Source organism: Meriones unguiculatus, chromosome 20 (genome assembly GCF_030254825.1).
Source record: "Meriones unguiculatus strain TT.TT164.6M chromosome 20, Bangor_MerUng_6.1, whole genome shotgun sequence".
NCBI classification, from domain to species: domain Eukaryota; kingdom Metazoa; phylum Chordata; class Mammalia; order Rodentia; family Muridae; genus Meriones; species Meriones unguiculatus.
The window spans coordinates 32,995,117-33,013,905 of record NC_083367.1 but is presented as its reverse complement, the minus strand read 5'-3'; the positions used below and the strand labels follow the sequence as shown (position 1 = coordinate 33,013,905).

At 37.6% G+C, this 18,789-nt stretch overlaps 1 pseudogene; it reads right to left on the bottom strand.

Annotated features, from left to right (window-relative positions):
• Positions 1 to 3,825: 3,825 nt before the first annotated feature.
• On the bottom strand, positions 3,826 to 3,952 carry LOC132649620 (U2 spliceosomal RNA; annotated as a pseudogene).
• Between the last annotated feature and the right edge of the window lie 14,837 nt (positions 3,953 to 18,789).

The window sequence follows — 18,789 nt, the reverse complement described above, 5'->3', positions numbered from 1 at the left end:
ATTGGGTTCAATGACACTGCCTTGATTTTCTGAGAAAAGGTTTGAGCGTATTTGTTTGACATGAGCCAACATTTTGTAAGAGGCAATGGCTGGAGACACACTACCATAAGTGTAAAGTAGGCTGTAAGAAGAGAGTGATCAAGAAGGAGCACCTTGGGTAAGATGCTCAATCCTTATTTAGAAAGGCAAAAGGGATGGACATAGCTAAGAGGGACAAAACAGGGAACAGGACAGGAACTTACCACAGAGGGCCTCTGAAAGACTCTACCCTGAAAGGTATCAAAGCAGATGCTGAGACTCATAGTCAAACTTTGGGCAGAGTGCAGGGAATTTTATGAAAGAAGTCGGAGATAGAAAGACTTGGAGGGAACAGGAGTTCCACAAGGAGAACAACAGAACCAAAAATGCTGGGCACATGGGGTCTTCTCTGAGACTGATACTCCAAACAAGGACCATTCATGGAGATAACCTAGAACCCCTGCACAGGCATAGCCCACGGCAGTTCAGTGTCCAACTGGGTTCCCTAGTAATGTGAACAGAGACTGTCTACAACAAGAACTCAGTGGCTGGCCCTGAAAGGGGAAAAGCTTTACCAGGCCACGGAGGAAGACAATGCAGCCAGTCCTGATGAGACCTAATAATTAAGGTCAGATGGAAGGGGAAGAAGACAGCTCCTACCAGTGGACTGGGGGAGGAGTATGAGAGGAAGAAATGGTGGGATTGGGAGGGGATGAGGGAGTGAGGCCACAGCTGGGATATAAAGTGAATAAACTGTAATTAATAAAAATATTTTTTTTAAAGAAGAGAGTAAGGAAAACCAAAGAAGCTACTTTTCTCCAAGATTTGTAAAATTTATAGTTAATAATAGGCTTATTCTATACATGGGACCTGTGATGTCTATATTGATATATACATGTGGGAATGTGTCCATTTCCATATTTAATAAATGGGCATATACAGAGAACAAAATGTATTATTGACTTTAAGAAAAGAGTTCTTTTATGTCAATATATTTTATTATTATCATTTATTACAATTTATTCAATTTGTATTCCTGCTGTGGCCCCTCCCTCATATCCTCCCAATCCCACCCTCCCTTCCTCTTCTCCCTCTATGGCTTCACTGATAGGGGATGTCCTTCACTCCTTCTATTTGACCTAGTCTCATCCAGACTGGTTGCGTTGTTTTCCTTTGTGGCCTGGCAAGGCTACACCTCTCAGGGGGAGGTGGTCAGAGAGCCTGTTACTGAGCTCATGCCAGAGAAAGCACCTGTTCCCATTACTAGGGACCCTAGTAGACCTTACTGAATCTATGGGCTACATCTGAGCTGGAGTTTTAAGTCTCTATGCATTGTTCTTGGTTGGGGTAACAGTATCTGCAGGGCCCACAGGTTTTAGGGTTTTTGTTTGTTTGTTTTGTTTTGTTTATTTTTTATTTTATTATTATTTTTTTGGCTCTCTTGGTCTCCTTTTGGAGCTCCTATCCCCTCCAGGTCTTTCTATATCTCCCTTCTTTCATAATATTCCCTGCACTCTGCCCAAAGTTTGGCTTTGAGTCTCAGCCTCTGCTTGATACCTCGATCAGTAGAGTCTTTCAGAGGCTTTCTGTGCTCCATTGCTGGTGGGAATGTAACACCTGTACAACCACTTTGGGAATCAATCTGGTGCTTTCTCAGAAAATTAGGAATAGCGCTTCCTCACAATCCAGCTATATCACTCCTAGGCATATATCCAAAAGATGCTCAAGTATAAAACAAGGACATTTGCTCAACCATGTTCGTAGCAGCTCTATTCATAATAACCAGAATCTGGAAACAACCTAGATGTCCCTCTACTGAGGAATAGATACAGAAATTGTGGTACATTTACACAATGGAGCACTACTCAGCAATTAGCAACAAGGAAATCAGGAAATTTGCAGGCAAATGGTGGGAACTTGAAATGATCATCCTGAGTGAGATATCCCAGAAGCAGAAAGACACACATGGTATATACTCATGCATAAGTGGATATTAGCCATATAATATAGGATAAACATACTAAATTCTATACTCCTAAAGAAGTTAAATAACAAGAAAGACTGTAAGGAAGATGCTCAATCCTCATTCAGAAGAACAAACCCAGAAGCAGGGGAAGAGAGGGAACAGGATAAAAAGAATTCTTTTTTTTTTCTTTATTAATTACACTTTAATCACTTTGTTTCCCCACCCCATGGTTCCCTCCCTCCTCCCCTCCCAATCCCTCTCTTCCTCCACCCTCTGCATGCATGCCCCTCCCCAAGTCCACTGATAGGGGAGGACTTCTTTTCCTTCCTTCTGATCCTAATCAATTAGGTCTCATCAGGAGTGGCTGCATTGTCTTCTTCTGTGGCCTGATAATGCTGCTTCCCCCTCAGGGGGAGGTAATTAAAGAGCAGGCCAATCAATTCATGTCAGAGACAGTCCCTGTTCCTATTACAATGGAACCCACTTGGATAATGAACTGCCATGGGCTACATTTGTGCTGAGGTCTTAGGTTATCTCCATGTATAGTCCTTGGTTGGAATAGCAGTCTCAGGAAAGACCCCTGTTCTTAAAATGATCCTATAAACCTTCCTACACACTGAGAGGAGTAGGAGGATACTGAGGAAAAAGCCCCTTATTTTTTGTCATTCTTTCTGAGTTAAGACCAGGGCCCCCAACTCTCTTCTGTGAGTGTGTGTGTGTGTGTGTGTGTGTGTGTGTGTGTGTGTGTGTGTAAGAGAGAGGGAGGGAGAGAGAGATTTCACAAATTATATATATCACAAATATATATTATATGTAAATTATTATATATTAATATAAATATATATTTATATAAAACCACTCTTTTGATAGTTAAGGAAGATATTTTCCTGGCATTTTCTTTTTAGTAAGAAACCATGAATATGTCTTTTTACTTAATTTATTTTGTTTGAGTATAAATTATAGTTAACAGTGAAAAATCACCAATTACAGTATATTTAAATAAAAATTTATCTTCAAACCAATTGTTTTAACTTATATTGCACATTAAATCATAACAAAAGCCATTATACACTTATTCATTATTATAATTGTTGTAAACTCTTGATAATTAGAGTAGCCTCATTAAGCAAATGTGTTTATAATGAACAAAAAATGTTTTTCAAGATGTAGGTAAGCAGTTTTACTTAAATAGCTTTATTACTAAATTTATATTCTTTTCCTATAGAACATATTTTCATTTTTTTCTTCTAGTTTTTAGTCTTATTCTACTATGTCATACTAAACACTAAATTTTGGCTTCATATGTGATTGAAAGTCTATTATATTCTTAATTCACTTTCATCTATTGTGATTCACAAAGGCCCAGCTTTAAAGTCCAGGTTGCTTGGAAATGTTCCTGGCACTTGTGTCTTGGAATACTCAACGATTTTACTCTTTTATTTTCCCCCTTTACTTCAGGTCTATCTCTATCTATCTATCATCTATCTATCTATCTATCTATCTATCTATCATCTATTTGTCTGTCTGCTTGCTTGCTTATCTATCTCATATATGTATACAAATAGTCTGTCACTATCTATCTATCTATCTGTCTATCTATCTATCTATCATCTATCTACCTATCTCTATCACTATTTATTATTTATATATAATTTATCTATCATCTGTCATTATCTATATATCTATCACTACCTACATACTTATCATCTATCTATTCTCTGTTGAAATGAATTCTTAAGACTATGACAGAAAACTGAGATGAAAAGATGGGCAGAGTTATTAACAGACTTTTTTGTAAAAAAAAAAATGTGAAAGAATTCAGGGGCTTCCACTTCCACTCATGGGAGTATAACCACTATTTTCTCGTTAAACATAAATAGTCAAACTTAATAAAGTATGTCACAACTTTGTTTAGACTGATAAGAACAGATACTACACTTGATCTTAGCCAAAAGTCTGAGAAGGGATATAAATGTTTAGAAATTGTGCAACAGGAGAACTACTATTATTCTTCAAAATGGAAACATGTAGTTCCTATGAGCTATTTTTATACCCATCAATTAATGCATCTCTCAGTCCTCATCACAGAACCTTGCATTTGCAACAGATAATGATTATCACAGACCTACAACTGGCCAAGATGTGGAGCATAAGTAACTGCAGAGAGGACAGTTGTAAATGGGACATTTATATTTATGTCTCATTCCTAAGCCTCAGGGATCACTGCAGAAAGGGGACAAATGCTGTAAGAGACAGAGATGGTAGATATAGGGAAGGAGAGTCCTATGGACTGTGTGTGTGTGTGTGTGTGTGTGTGTGTGTGTGTGTTATGAACTCATAGTGGTTATGACAGCATGTAGAATATCTATGCACTGATCAAACCAGATCAAATCACAGTATGGAGAGGATATGTGAACATGAAGTCTCACCTTTAACTGTAGATCAATTGACAGTTGTTAGTGTCTGAAAGAGAGTCAGTTTTCTCTAAGAATGTTGGACCTTGTTAAGTTGACCAGACTCTCATTGAAGCCTATGTATCCAAGAATATTTGAGAAGCACAATTCAGTCTTGGTGTTTTTACTTTAAAAATTTTTTTATTTTATTAATTACAGTTTATTCATTTTGCATCCCCCCTGTAGCTCCCTCTCTCCTCCCCTCCCAATCCCATCCTCCCTCTTTCCAACCAGTGCCCCTCCCTTAATCCATTGATAAGGGATGTCCTCATCCCCTTCCCTCTGTTCCTAGTCTATCAGGTCTCATCAGGAGACTTCCTCTGTGGCCTGGTAAAGCTGCTCTCCCCTCAGGGAGAGGTGATCAAAGAGCAGGCCAATCAGTTCCTGTCAGAGACAATCCCTGTCCCCATTACTATGAACCCACTTGGATACTGAACTGCCATGAGCTACAACTGTGCAGGGCTTCCAGGCTATCTCCATGAGTGGTTCTAGGCTGGAGTATCAGTCTCAGAAAAGACCCCTGTGCTCAGACTTTTTACTTTTTTAAAGACACAAAGTTGGGTAGGTAGGAAAAAAGGAAGAGAGTAGATACGGGAAGTGCTGAAAGAGAGGAGGTGAAGAAGACCAAAAAATATTTTTACTAGTTCTCTTATAATTTCATATGTGTTCCTGAAGCAGTTCACTCTCTGGGTTGAAAAAGGGTCAAAGCTCAGGTCTCTGGAACCTGAGCCAGGTGACAATGAGGGACTGGCCTGACTTGGGCAAGTCAGTGGCTGCTTCCTGAGCATCTGGTAACTGAGATTCAGAGATCTGAAACAGAGAGAGGCAGAAGCTGGAGCCTGGTTTTGTCCAGGTAAACAAAATGGCTGCTTGCTCCCACAGACAGGCACTGTGGTGTTGCTGGGGTGCTAGAAAAATGGCCCCAGAAACTTGCACTGACACACCTGTGACTACCTAAAGCTGCCTGCAGTGCATGGCTTTCCGGCTGGCAGTGAAGCCCTGGGGATCCAATAATGAATTCTTTGGAGAGAAGAGGAGCCTGTCCTTCCCCTGAATAAATGATGAGTTTGGTTATGGTAATATAGATGATGCTGGCTCATTTATTTTGTAAGAAAGAGGGACTTATAAACCTTGCACAGTGGGAGGGGTTTTCAGGGTGAGTATGTTTGCTTTTCTGGAGTTAGGGGCTCCAGGAATACTTCATTTACATGTAGTGGTACATTCCTATGATAAGACAGGGAACTCAGTACTTAGTTGGGTGGTTGAAGAACTTCAGGTATGGCTAAAGGTCATTTGTTGAAAGCCAAGATACCGAGACATCTCATTAACATAGGATCTGTGCTTCTAGGAATTCCCAGGTGCACAATGCACAGGATTCTTTTCAGGAAAGCATTGGGCTGGATTCTCCCTGAGGACTGTGTGATGAGCCTTAGAGGATCTGGGGTTCCCCAGATCAGGAGCAGAGGGAATCCAGCCGAGAAAGTGATTCCATCATAATTTACTGACCTCTGGAAATGCCAGATTTAGACCTTAACAACAGGGTCCCACAGATATTGAGGGCACTCTAGCCTGTATGGTAAACTTTGGCACTGGTAGGCCTTGTGCTTAGCCCTCATTGTCTCTGCCTTGCTAAAACAGAACAAAACAAAAAACAAAACATTAGATTACATATCTGAAGCTAACCTCCAAAGTTTGTTTCTTATTTATCCAATTCCTCCTTCTGAGGTTGACTACCAAGGTCCATCTAATAAGGTCCAGCAATAAAAAGCCCCCTTTGGCTCACCCAATTAACATGCTCAATTAAAGTGAAATACCTCATCCTAACACAAGATTTCCCCCTTTTTCTTTAAAAACTTCCATTTTCCTGTGGGCCACATCTGTCTCCCCTCTATCCAGAGCCAGTCTTTTGTCCAACTCTGGGACAAATACACCTTCCTCCCTCCCTTGCCCTCTATCTCCTGCTTTTGACTCTTATTCCCTGCCCTTTGTACCCTTGGGGTAAATAAATCTCCTGTGTGCTAAAAACTTGGTCTCGGGTGTTTTGAAGTGACTTTGAGGTTCCCTACAGACACAGAAGAAAAAAAAAAAAGCTTTCAAAATGATGAAGAAAAAGTTTAAAAGAGAATAATAAAGTAGTGATGAGTAAATGGCATAATCGCTTGTCTCTAGAGCCACAGAACGTTTGTAGAACTAGTTTTAAATGCTTCTGAGGTAATAAAAATCATAATTCTGCAAATAAAAATGGCAACAAAATCAGAACAAAATAGTAGTAATGTAAGTAAGAATCATGGTGTTGAAACGAATGTTAGCAAGAAAAATTTCAAGATGGGAAAACAGATGTTGCATAAGAACAGATTTTAAAAATTGACTAAAAATTATCACAGGAAATAATGTAATTCAAAGGAATATGGGGTGATCTTAAAAAATAATTTAAAATCACTTTAGAATTTGGATTGAGTAAGCATATATTTTGTAAACTATAGCAGGGAAGTATTTTTAAAAATTTAAAAAGTTTTAAAATTAATTGTTAGAAAGTCTGTACTTGAAGTTCATTAGACAGAATAAAAAAATAACACAAGAGGAAGTTTGTTTTTTAATTTATTTTTTAAAATTACAGTTTATTCACATAGTATCCCAGCTATAACCCCCTTCCTTGTCCCCTCCGAATTCTACCCTCTCTCCCTCATCTCCTCCCAAGCCCCTCCCCAAGTCCATTCCTAGGCGAGGTCCTGATCCCCTTCCCTATGACCCTAGTGTATCAAGTCTCATCAGGACTGGCTTCATTGTCTTCCTCTGTGGCCTGGTAAGGCTGCTCCCCCAACGGGAAGGTGATCAAAGAGCCAGCCACTGAGTTCATATCAGAGACAGTCCCTGTTCCCATAGGGAACCCAGTTGGATACTGAACTGCCATGGGCTACATCTGTGCAGGGGTTCTAGGTTATCTCCATGAATGGTCTTTAGTTGGAGTATCAGTCTCAGAAAAGACCTCTTTGACCAGATTTTTTGGTTCTGTTGCTCTCCTTGTGGAGATCCTGTCCTCTCCAGGTCTTTCTATCTCCCCCTTCTTTCATAAGATTCCTTGCACTCTGCCCAAAGTTTGACTGAGTCTCAGCATCTGCTTTGATACACTACTGGGTAAAGTCTTTCAGAGACCCTCTGTGGTAGGCTCCTGTCCTGTTCCCTGTTATTTTTTTAACCCTTTTATTTATCATATCCACAGTCTACCCCACCATTCCATTCCCAATTCCACATTAATTTTTATGTATTTTTTATTTATTAGAAATTTACTCTCACAAAAATTTTGTGTCCAAAAAATGTATCACAACTTCATTTTGAAATTATATATTCATTTAAGGTACACATATACACAGATTTTGACAGATGTTATTATGTTTTTTTGAAAATCTAAATCTCAATTTCACAAGGGTTTCATCCTTCTGAACTCTTCCTGTGTCTCTGCGTGGTTCTGTGCATAGTTTTTGAACACGAATTAAAAAAAAAAAAAAAAACATGTTGCATGAGAAGAAAAAGTGGCTAATTTTTTATCTAAGTCCATGCAATCGAATTTTAGAAGAAAACATAATGACTGTGGTGATAGAATAGATGTAACCAGTTCATAATTCTTCAGAATAATAAGGGCCTCAGGCTTTGGCAAATAGCAAAGGGTGTAGGAAGAGCTAGGGTACACAGCAGGCATCATGGCAGGCTGGAACATGGCTGTGGAGATGAACCGCTGCTGAACTACTTTCTGCATTGCAATTGTCAGAGGAAACTAGAGGAGATGATGCATCAGAAACAACCTCATGTCAGCAAAACCCAAATCCATTTCAGCTGCTCCCTGGGCTGACTCATCCCCTTTGCTCACAGCCTGTCAGAATAGGATAAAGATTTATTCTGGATATACTACTTGATGAAAAGCTGTTGGCGTTTGATATTTTCCAGGAGAGGGAGAGTCAGTTTTCTTTAATCTCTGTATAGGAGGTCCACAGGCCTGGTGCCAGGAAGAAGAGGAGGAGAAGGAGGAAGAGAAGGAGAAGGAGAAAAGACGAGATGGAGGAGGAGGAGGAGGAGGAGAGTCAGTGTTGGATTGAGAGTGTAGGAATATGCATGTAAACAGGTTACATGAGAGAAATGAAAGGAGTAAGGTTGGATATGATCAGAATACATAATATGAAATCCTTAAAGAGTTAATAAATAGTTTTAAATAAAGAACAATATCAGAAACTAAGAATAAGTAGAAGTTTTAAGTAGCAAGATGAATTTTTTGGGGGGGGAATCTTGCTTATCATTATCATTAATGATAGATAATTATGAATTCCTGGTCCCATGAACTTGGGCTGTCCTGTTGGCACCAGGATGCCAGCTTAAAGCCATGAAGGTTGCCACCAATGTGCTTAGCTATACCATATTCATATGTTCTCCATTCTAGTAGATAACTAGACTAGTAGATAACAGTTTTAGACTTCCTTAAAGGCCATCACTCTCATATTGATGGGCAATGCCTTGCTAATCCTAGTTATGTAATGTGTACTGGGGTTGTGAAGAAAGCATTAGGCTTACACTATTCAAACTGCCATGTATAAAGGTATACCTAGGTTTAAAATAACAGGAAATAAGTATACAAGGAACACAATTACTAGTGAAAAGAAAGACAGTATCTATAGAAATATTAAAGTAGGCTTTGCCACAATAAAATTTGTCAGGATAAATAGACACCAAGTAAATTCAAGTGCACCGATTTTTGAGTTAGACATATTTATATTTTCCCCGATTTCAGACAATTTAAGATCCTCCCTCAACTCCTTACCCACTTAACATCTCTTTCTTCCTTTCTCTTAAAAGCAAAACAATAAAAAACCATAAGGTCTTATTTGTATTGGCTGCCTACTCTTGAGCACAGACCCATTCTAGGCTGTAGCTCATATGCCCAGTACCCTTTAATTGAAGAAATTTGATTTTCATTTTCCAAGCCTAGACACTTAAACACTGGTTTATAAAATACTATGTTTCTTGAATTGTCATCATTTATGGCTTGAAGTTATAAGTCAAACTCACACTTGTTATCTTAGCATTCAAAGCAACTGAGATTGGAGAAATAACATAGGTAAGCCTGGTCTACATGTTGAGTTTCAGGTCATCTTGGGCTACTGAGAAACCTTGTCTCAATTAAGTAAAACAAAAGCAAAACAAAGAAAACAAATCAAAATAAAAACTTGTGATTTAGATAAGTTGATGAACTGCCGCTAGTCTGAGATTTAGTCATTCTATTAACCAAATTACAGAAATGTCAATTTAAATTAAAATTTTCAACGTGGGTAGATTTTTTTCCTTTGGGCATTAAAAGTATTTATCACTGCATAAATGAGCATCTTGTAATGAATAATATTAAAAATAAATTAAACATAAACTGCATACATAAGTTAACTTTTAGGTTATTTCTGAAAGAAAAACAAAGTTATTCACTTCTGCCTCCATCCTCTATTTCTGAAGCTCCATCCTCATTAACTGCCAGGTAGAAATGAATTCTTTGGGTTACCACTGGCGGTTAAGATATATTCTAGCAGTTGATCTGTGGAAGGAGGCTGACATCATTCTTCTAATCTGCTAAGTCTTGCTCAACGTATCTATTTATATAGCTTGAAAGTAGTCTGGTAAGCATAGAGTAAAATGCCCCCATTAAAATTATGTTATTTCGAGAAGCTGCCAATTTTCTGAGTATAGTGCCAACTAAAATTAAATTTACAGAAAATGTAACTGTGATGGTCTCATTTTCTGTAGTAGATGATCTAGTCCTCATTATTTTTGTTCATTTCTGCACAAAATGTAGTTTCTAAACCATTTCCAAAGTATATTACAAATAACCATTGCAAAATAACTGGCTTGTATTAAGTTAAGCCTCATGTGCTACTATTAAGTAATTATTACAATAAGAAATTAACAAAGATGGCAAATAAGTATCACTGGTTTTCATAAAAGTAGCTAATCTTTTATCGTTAATGATTTAAAAATGATAAAGAATGTCTGATGAAAAATTTTACTAGGGAAAATCTCACTGACATGAATTAAAATTAATTTAAGCATTTTGTATGGAACAAATTCTGTCATTTCTCCGCCATATAGGTAGGACACGCATATGATAAATTTCCCTCCCTCACCACACAGGTAGTTACAAGTGTTTGTTCAAGACAACAAAATGAACTATGAAGAGAATTTTTCTTAATTTACAGAAAGATTCTATTGAATTAAAGACTTTTCACATAATTCTGTAATTCTGAGGGAACTACTGATGTGAACCATTGCCTTTCCACTTCTTTAAACTATTTTCTATATTCTTCTGTAGACATTAAAATTTGGCTTTACCTGCAAGTCATCTTTTATTGTTGTATATGTGAACTATTAAAATTGTTGCCAAAGCCGGGCATGGTAGCATGCGCCTTCTGAAAGGAAGGCCAGGCTCACTTATAAATTATTCCAGGATCGCCAAGGCTACACAGAGAAATCCTGTCTTGAAAAAGCAAGAAAGGAAAAAAAATGCCTAATAATCTTATATTTCTGCAATTGAGAATTACACATTAAAATTTCTTCCGTATTCTATATAAAGAATCAGTGATTATTCATCAATATCGAAACTTTATTTGAAATGAAACAAATCTTTTACTCTTAGTTACAAAGCTACATGATTATTATAAAAAGTTATTTAAATAGATCATTTGAATAACAATTCCTTGTTCAAAAATTTTTCTTAGTTTTTTAAAACCTTCTTACTGGAATGATCCTTATAAGTTACTGAAGTCCGTTATTTGTAAATGTCAGTTTATTTTTCCGTTATTAAAATATTTAGCTTTATTAATTGATTGATTGATGGATGGATTTTATCTCATTTTTAAAATTCTCTTTGTGCTTTTGAGATTATAATGTAACCACATCATTCCCTCTTTCCCTTTCTGACCCTCCAAACCCTCCCATATATCCCTCCTTGCTCTATTCCAAATTAATGGCCTCATTTTTTACATATATATATATGTGTATATATATATGATGTCATTTATATATATTTACCTTATAATTATTCATACTAATATATTATTTTATATGATTTGTATTTTAAAATATAAATATAATTATAAACATATTTGGCATATCATAATATAATATTTACATATATGTATATAATGTATATATGCATATAATATTTACATATATTATATACATGTATATATGTATGTAATATTTACATATATATATATATATGTTATGGCAAGAAAAAGTTGTGGGTAACTACAGCTCCAGATTCATTTGGCTCTGAAAAAAGTGGCACTAAACACGTATTTATTATTATTTTTCTCGAGAAACTATTTTTCTATAGTTTATTCACTTTGTATTCTGACTGTAGCTGCCTCCCTCATCTCCTCCGGGCACCACCCTTTGTCCCACTCCCTTTATCTTCCTCCCCTTGTACATTGAAAAGGGGGAGTTCTCCTCCTCTGCCAGCTGACCACAGCCTATAAAGTCTCATCAGGACTGCTTGGATCCTCTTCCTCTATGGCCTGGTAATGCTACCCTGCCAGGGGGAAGGGATAAAAGAGCAGGCAACCGCAGAGCTGTTCCTGCTTCCCTTGTTAGGGAACTCACTTTGAGACTGCTCTTAGCCCTAGAGTAGGAATTATGAGAATCACTGATCTTTGAAACACTAGAGAAATAAGTAGAAAACACTAAAGAAATATAACTAGAAAAATGTAAATAATCCAAGTATCAAATGAAGTCAAAGATATTAACCTGATTTTATTTTTTATTATAGGATTTGCATTTTTAAAATCAAGAAGACACATCACTAATTATTACCTGAAGGCTTGAAAGACAAGCCTTCCAGGAGAGCAGGAGTCACAGAGAGTGACTGTCAGAGATCTTAGATTTGAGATTCAGTTAATTTAAAAACCATTACTCTTAGCATTTTACTTATTTCTTTGCTATCCAAAAATAGTTCTCCAACTCCCTCCAAATCAGGGTGTGCTGACCTGAGTTAGAAAGAGGCAGAGAGGAAAATTATCAGGTTTACATCTTTCTATAGAGAATGATTAGTATATTCAGAACTTGTTTAAAATTAATCTAGTCATAAGTTAATACCTTCATTATATGTATATATATTTACACAATATGCAAATTAAGAGTGACGTGAATCAATCATTATATTAGACACTAGTGACAGTTTTTGAATGACATATGGCTCATCTTCAGAAGCTTACAGGGTTCTGAGAGTCACGTAGTCAGATGATTACACCAGAAGTTCACTAGGGAATAGATTCACTCATTCTTCTAGATTGAGAAATGGTTTTCTTGATAGTTTAGATGAAGTATATGCTAATTTTAAGTTAAAAGCATTGTTTTTAAAGTGTAATATTAATGAGTTGTTTTTAATTTAAAACTCTAAAACATAATTAAAAGCACAGAGTAACTAATACATATGTAATATTTATGACAAATTAAGGATTAAAAATAAAAACAAGAATTCCAATACTTTAAAAAGTGACAAAAGAATCCAACCAGCAACAGTTCAAAATCTTAGGGTGTACATAGAAGAGGTTATTCAAATGATAAATACAAAAGGTATAGACTATTCTCTAGGCCATTAGCATGAGGCAATTCCAATTTATAAAAATAATTATTTTTTTTTTTATACTCACATTAAAATTGGTCAAAGAGGCTGGCAAGTGCTTGCACAGGTCAGAGGTACTGGGACCTTTGCCCTATGATAATGCAGTTTCTCTAGGAACAACTAATTAGAAAATGTTTAGCAGTATTACAAAAGATGTGTATTTCCATATTTAAAAACATAGCAACTTTATCATGTATATAATGCCTAATTCACACGTATAAACAGTAAATACAGTAATGTGTATTTTAGTATTCTATTTTAATAGGCAAATCTGGGAACAATCCAATTTCCACAAAGTATATTATATAAATAATTCCTGTCATAATTTGAGAAAATGAAGAGGAATAAATTATTTATATTTGCACCAAAATAGGTGTTTCTCTCATGTGTAATGTTGAAACAGGAAACTTGGCATAGAAACTAGAACATTTACTATCAGATTCACACAAAAGTCAAAACAGTAAATTCTGTGATGATAGAGACCATGATGTTTGCCAAGGAGCGGTGACTACAATATAAATGAGGCTTTGGGCATGCTATTAATGTATTGTGTCTGCCCTTGGCTGCAATTTCTTAAATGTGTGTAGTTTTTTTTTTTTTTTTTAAATGCTTGCATTATGCTATGGGCAGGAGATCTATCTATACCTTTGTCTGTAATTAGCAATGAAGCTTTGTATACACTGGTACAAACAAATAATGTAGACCATGTTTTTCAGAAAAGGAGGGAATGAGTTTCTTACATGAAACATTGTAGTAAGCAAAAAGTAAGAATACACTCTCATTCTATGTTAAGTGTGAAACAGAAACATGACTATAATCATGTCTAGCTGTAGGGTTTAAAGGTCTGAACAGTGACTGGAAGCAACAAGAATGAGATGAGAGAATAAAAACACTTTGTTTTTAAATCAGTGAATATACTTAAAAATATTCACCGAAATACAAACATCACAAGGGGAATGTGATATGTTTGTCAGTTGTATTGTCCCTTCTTAAGAGTACAGGAACCACTGGGCGGTGGCAGCACACACCTTTAATCCCAGAACTCAGGAGGAAGAGGCAGGTGGACCTCTGTGAGTTTGAGGCCAGCCTGGTCTACAGAGAGAATTCCAGCACAGCCAGGAATTCGAAGAGAAACTCTGTCTCTAAAATTGAAAAGGAACTCACTAGGTCTCCCTTTTACAGAAAATATTACCTTCTTTATAGAGTACAGCTTCTATATCAACTGTATCCATGTTTATAATGAAAATACACAAATGATTTACATTTAACTGTGTACTTGTGTGTGTGTGTGAGAGAGACACAGAGAGAGAGACAAAGAGACAGAGAGACAGAGCAAGAGGAAGATAAATAGATACTGAGACTGAGATGGAGAAAGGGAGATTGGCATGGTGTCGCTTCTTTCCTAAGCAAAACACAATTCTGCAGGTTTAGAGATGCTGTGGTTGGCATTTATTTCAGCACTTACCTTTTGAACAGATGGTTGGAACACTTTGGGACTTGTTAGTTAGTACTAATCTCATGACTTTGGGGTATGTGAGTCCCTGCTCTATCTCAGCTGTTTATACAGAGTGGTGATCACATGGAATGAGGGACGATTGTGTTGTCATTGGTTTATTTACACTTCAATAAAATGTACAAACCAGTGATCCTTTTAAAGGGCAAAATTGTGTTTCCCACTGGCAATGCTCCCACACTTGTGTTTGGCTGGAACGGTTCTGATTTTCCCTTCTTACTCTCGCTTAAGCTGCTTGGCCACTGGGTCTTCAGAGCCGGGTAGGTCTGTATCATTGACTGCCACAACAAGAAGTTGAACGGTCTTCACACAGCACCACGACACCGGGTGCTTTAGCACCAAAAGATGAAAGTTCGGGTTCCACGGAGAGTTTTCTTTCCATCTGATGAACAGGGAAGCAGGAGGTCAGTGATTGGTGTTGGTCCTAACAGCAGTGTCAGAGGCCCCGCGTGAAGATGGTACTTCGCCACAGCAGTTTGTTCTCAAATCAATGGTGCCCGGTACAACTACTCAGAGGCGTGAGACAGTCTACCGATAAGTGAGTAAGTTATGTAAGTGGGTTCTGGATGTTCTGGGTGGAAAAGTAAAACTAGAGCTAATGTCTTGATTCCTGTCGATAGATATTGATACGGACTCACAGAGAAGGGGGTTGATGATATCTTGAAGGCCAAGGTGTCTGTACAAGAACCTGGAATTTTGGCTCTTACCACATGATAAAGACATTCTGCTCACTGGTATGACTCTTAGCTGTGAGTTAGCAATAATTTACTTAATTTATTGTGAGCTTCCATCTACAGCTCAATTGCACATGTATCTATATATTTATCATCTCTCTATAGAAGCATCTATCTTTGGTACCTTTGGAGGAACTGAAGCCAATTTAGAGAGACTTATGACTTCCTTTTGGTTTGAGGCAATTACTGGGGCTTTTGAGAGAAAAGACTAATGATATTCTTATATAGTTAAATAGCTTGTGGGAACTAAAGCTCTTTATTTTGTGCACAAAGGAAAGTACCTACAGGAAGAAGTGACTGTGTTATCGGAATATATGATTAATGAGGGGTAAAGAAACTGAAGCACACTGACATAATACTGAACAGAATTCAGAAAGAAGAGAGTTTACAGAAAATTACATTGAGTTCTCATGTCTTAATGAGTTTTCATAACAACCACAAGAAAAATACATTGGGTAACATAAGGATACCACATTGGGTCACAGAGCTCAAGAGATATTTGGACAGATTAGTAAGAAGATCAACAGAGGGCATCTGAAAGACGCTACCTAGCAGTGTATCAAAGCAGATGCTGAGACTCATAACCAAACCTTTGGCAGAGTGCAGAGAATCATATGAAAGAAGGGGGAGTTAGTATGACCTGGAGAGGATAGGAGCTCCACAAGAACCTAATATATCTGGGCACAGGGGTCTTTCATGAGACTGTATTTCCAACAAGGACCATGTATGAATATAACCTAGAACCCCTGCTCAGACGTAGCCCAGGGTAGCTCAGTATCCAAGTGGTTACTAGGGTAAGGGGAACAGGGAGTATTTCTGCCATGAACTCAATGCCTGGCTCTTTGACATGCCCCCCCCACCCCCGAGGGAGGAGCAGCCTTGCTAGGCCACAGAGGTGGACACTGTAGCCAGTCCTGAAGAAACCTCATAAGCTAGGGACAGATGGAAGGGAAGGAGATCCTCCCCTATCTGTGGACTTGGAAAGGGGCAGGGAGGAGATGAGGGAGGGAGAATGGGACTGGGAGGGAATGAGGGAGTGGGCTACAGCTAGGATACAAAATTAATAAACTGTAACTAATATTTAAAAAATGAAATAAAATAATATATAAAAAAAAGATCAACTAGTTAGACCCATGGTGGCTTACAGAGACAGAAACACCAACCAAAGAGCATACATGGATTAGACCTAGTTCTCCTATAAATATGTTACCAATCAGCAGTTTGATCTTCCTGTGGGTCCTCTAGTAAGTGGAGAGGGTGCTGTCAATGACAGGAATATTGCTTTGGATCACTTTACCTAGCAGCGCTTCCTTGCCTGGCCTTAGTGAATGAGGAGGAGCTCAACCCTGAAGCAAGTTGATGTGCTGGGATGGGTTGGTAAGGGGTGGAGAATCCTCTTTACTGAAGACAAGAGGGGAGGGATAGAGTGAAGAGAGTAGGAGGGAGGGACCAAAAGCAGAGGAGGGAGCTATGATTGGAATATAAAGTAAGCATACAAATTAAAAATAAATTTTAAAAAAAGGAAGCGCAATGTGCCTCTATCCTATTACCCAGTTCTAGTAAACATTTTCTTTGCCTCAGATGATGATGACAAATGAACATGGCATAATTTTCCCAGCTGTTGTGTAGAAGAAAGTTAAGTTTTTGCATACAAGATTACAGCATGAATTATGATTCTTAAGACTGACCTGTCAGGGTCTTCTATTCAATTCCATTGATCCACCAGTCGGTTTCTATGCCAGTACCATGCAGTTTTTAGTATTGTTGCTCTACAGTACAGCTTGAGATCAGGGATGGAGATACCTCCTGAAGATCTTTTACTGTAGAGACTTGTTTTAGCAATTCTGGGTTTCTTGTTGTTCCATATGAAGGTGAGAATTTTTCTTTCAAGGTCTGTAAAGAATTGTGTTGGTAATTTGATGGAAATTGCATTGAATCTGTAGATTGCTTTTGGTAAAATAGCCATTTATACTATATTAATCCTGTCAAGCCATGAGCATGGGTGATCTTTCCATCTTCTGATATCTTCTTCTAATTCTTTCTTCAGAGACTTGAAATTTTTTTTCATACAAGTCTTTGACTTGTTTGGTTAGGGTTACACCAAGGTACTTTATGTCCTTTGTGGCTATTGTGAAGGGTGTTGTTTCCCTAATTTCTTTCTTGGCCCTTTTTTCTTTTATATACAGGAGGGCTACTGATTTTTTTGAGTTAATTTTGTATCCAGCCACATTGCTGAAGGTGTTAATCAGCTGTAGGAGTTCCCTGGTAGAATTTTTGGGGTCACTCAGGTATACTATCATATCATCTGCAAATAGTGATACTTTGACTTCTCCACTTCTCCTTTCCAATTTGTATCCACTTGATGTCCTTCAATTGTCTTATTGCTCTAGCCAGGCCTTCAAGAACAATGTTGAAGAGATACAGAGATAGTGGGCAGCCTTGCCTTGTCCCTGATTTCAGTGGGATTGATTTAAGTTTCTCTTCATTGAGTTTGATATTGGCTATAGGCTTGTGGTATATTGCCTTTACTATGTTCAGGTATAAATCCACACACTTATGCACACCTGATTTTTGACAAAGATGCCAAAAACCATTCAATGGAAAAAAGACAGCATCTTCAACAAATGGTGATGGTCTAACTGGTGTCTACATGTAGAAAAATGCAAATAGATCTATACTTATCACTCTGCACAAAACTGAAGTCCAAGTGGATCAAAGACCTCAACATAAAACCAGACATATTAAATTGGTTAGAAGAAAAAGTAGGAAAGACCCTAGAACTCATTGGTACAGGAGACAACTTCCTAAACAGAACACCAACAGCACAGGCTCTAAGAGCAACAATCAATAAATGGGACCTCATGAAATTGAAAAGCTTCTGTACAGTAAAGGACACCATCATCAAAACAAAATGACTGCCTACAAATTGGGAAAGGATCTTCACCAACAGAGGGCTAATATCCAGTATATAAAAGAACTCAAGAAGTTAAAAAGTAACAACTCAAGTAATCCACTTAAAAAATGGAGTACAGAGCTAAACAGAGAATTCTCAATAGAGGAATATCAAATGGCAGAGAAAGACTTAAAGAAATGCTCAATCTCATTAGCCATCAAGGAAATGCAAATCAAAACGACCCTAAGTTTTCACCTTATACCCATCAGAATGGCTAAGATCAAAAACTCAAGTAACAACACATGCTGGAGAGGTTGTAGAGAAAGGGGAACCCTCCTCCACTGCTGGTGGGAATGTAAACTTGTACAACCACACTGGAAAGTAATCTGGCGCTTCCTCAGACAACTAGGAATAGCGCTTCCTTAAGATCCAGCTATACCACTCCTAGGCATATATACCCAAAAGAGGCTCAAGTACACAATAAGGACATTTGCTCAACCATGTTTGTAGCAGCCTTATTTGTAATAGCCAGAAGCTGGAAACAGCCCAGATGCCCCCC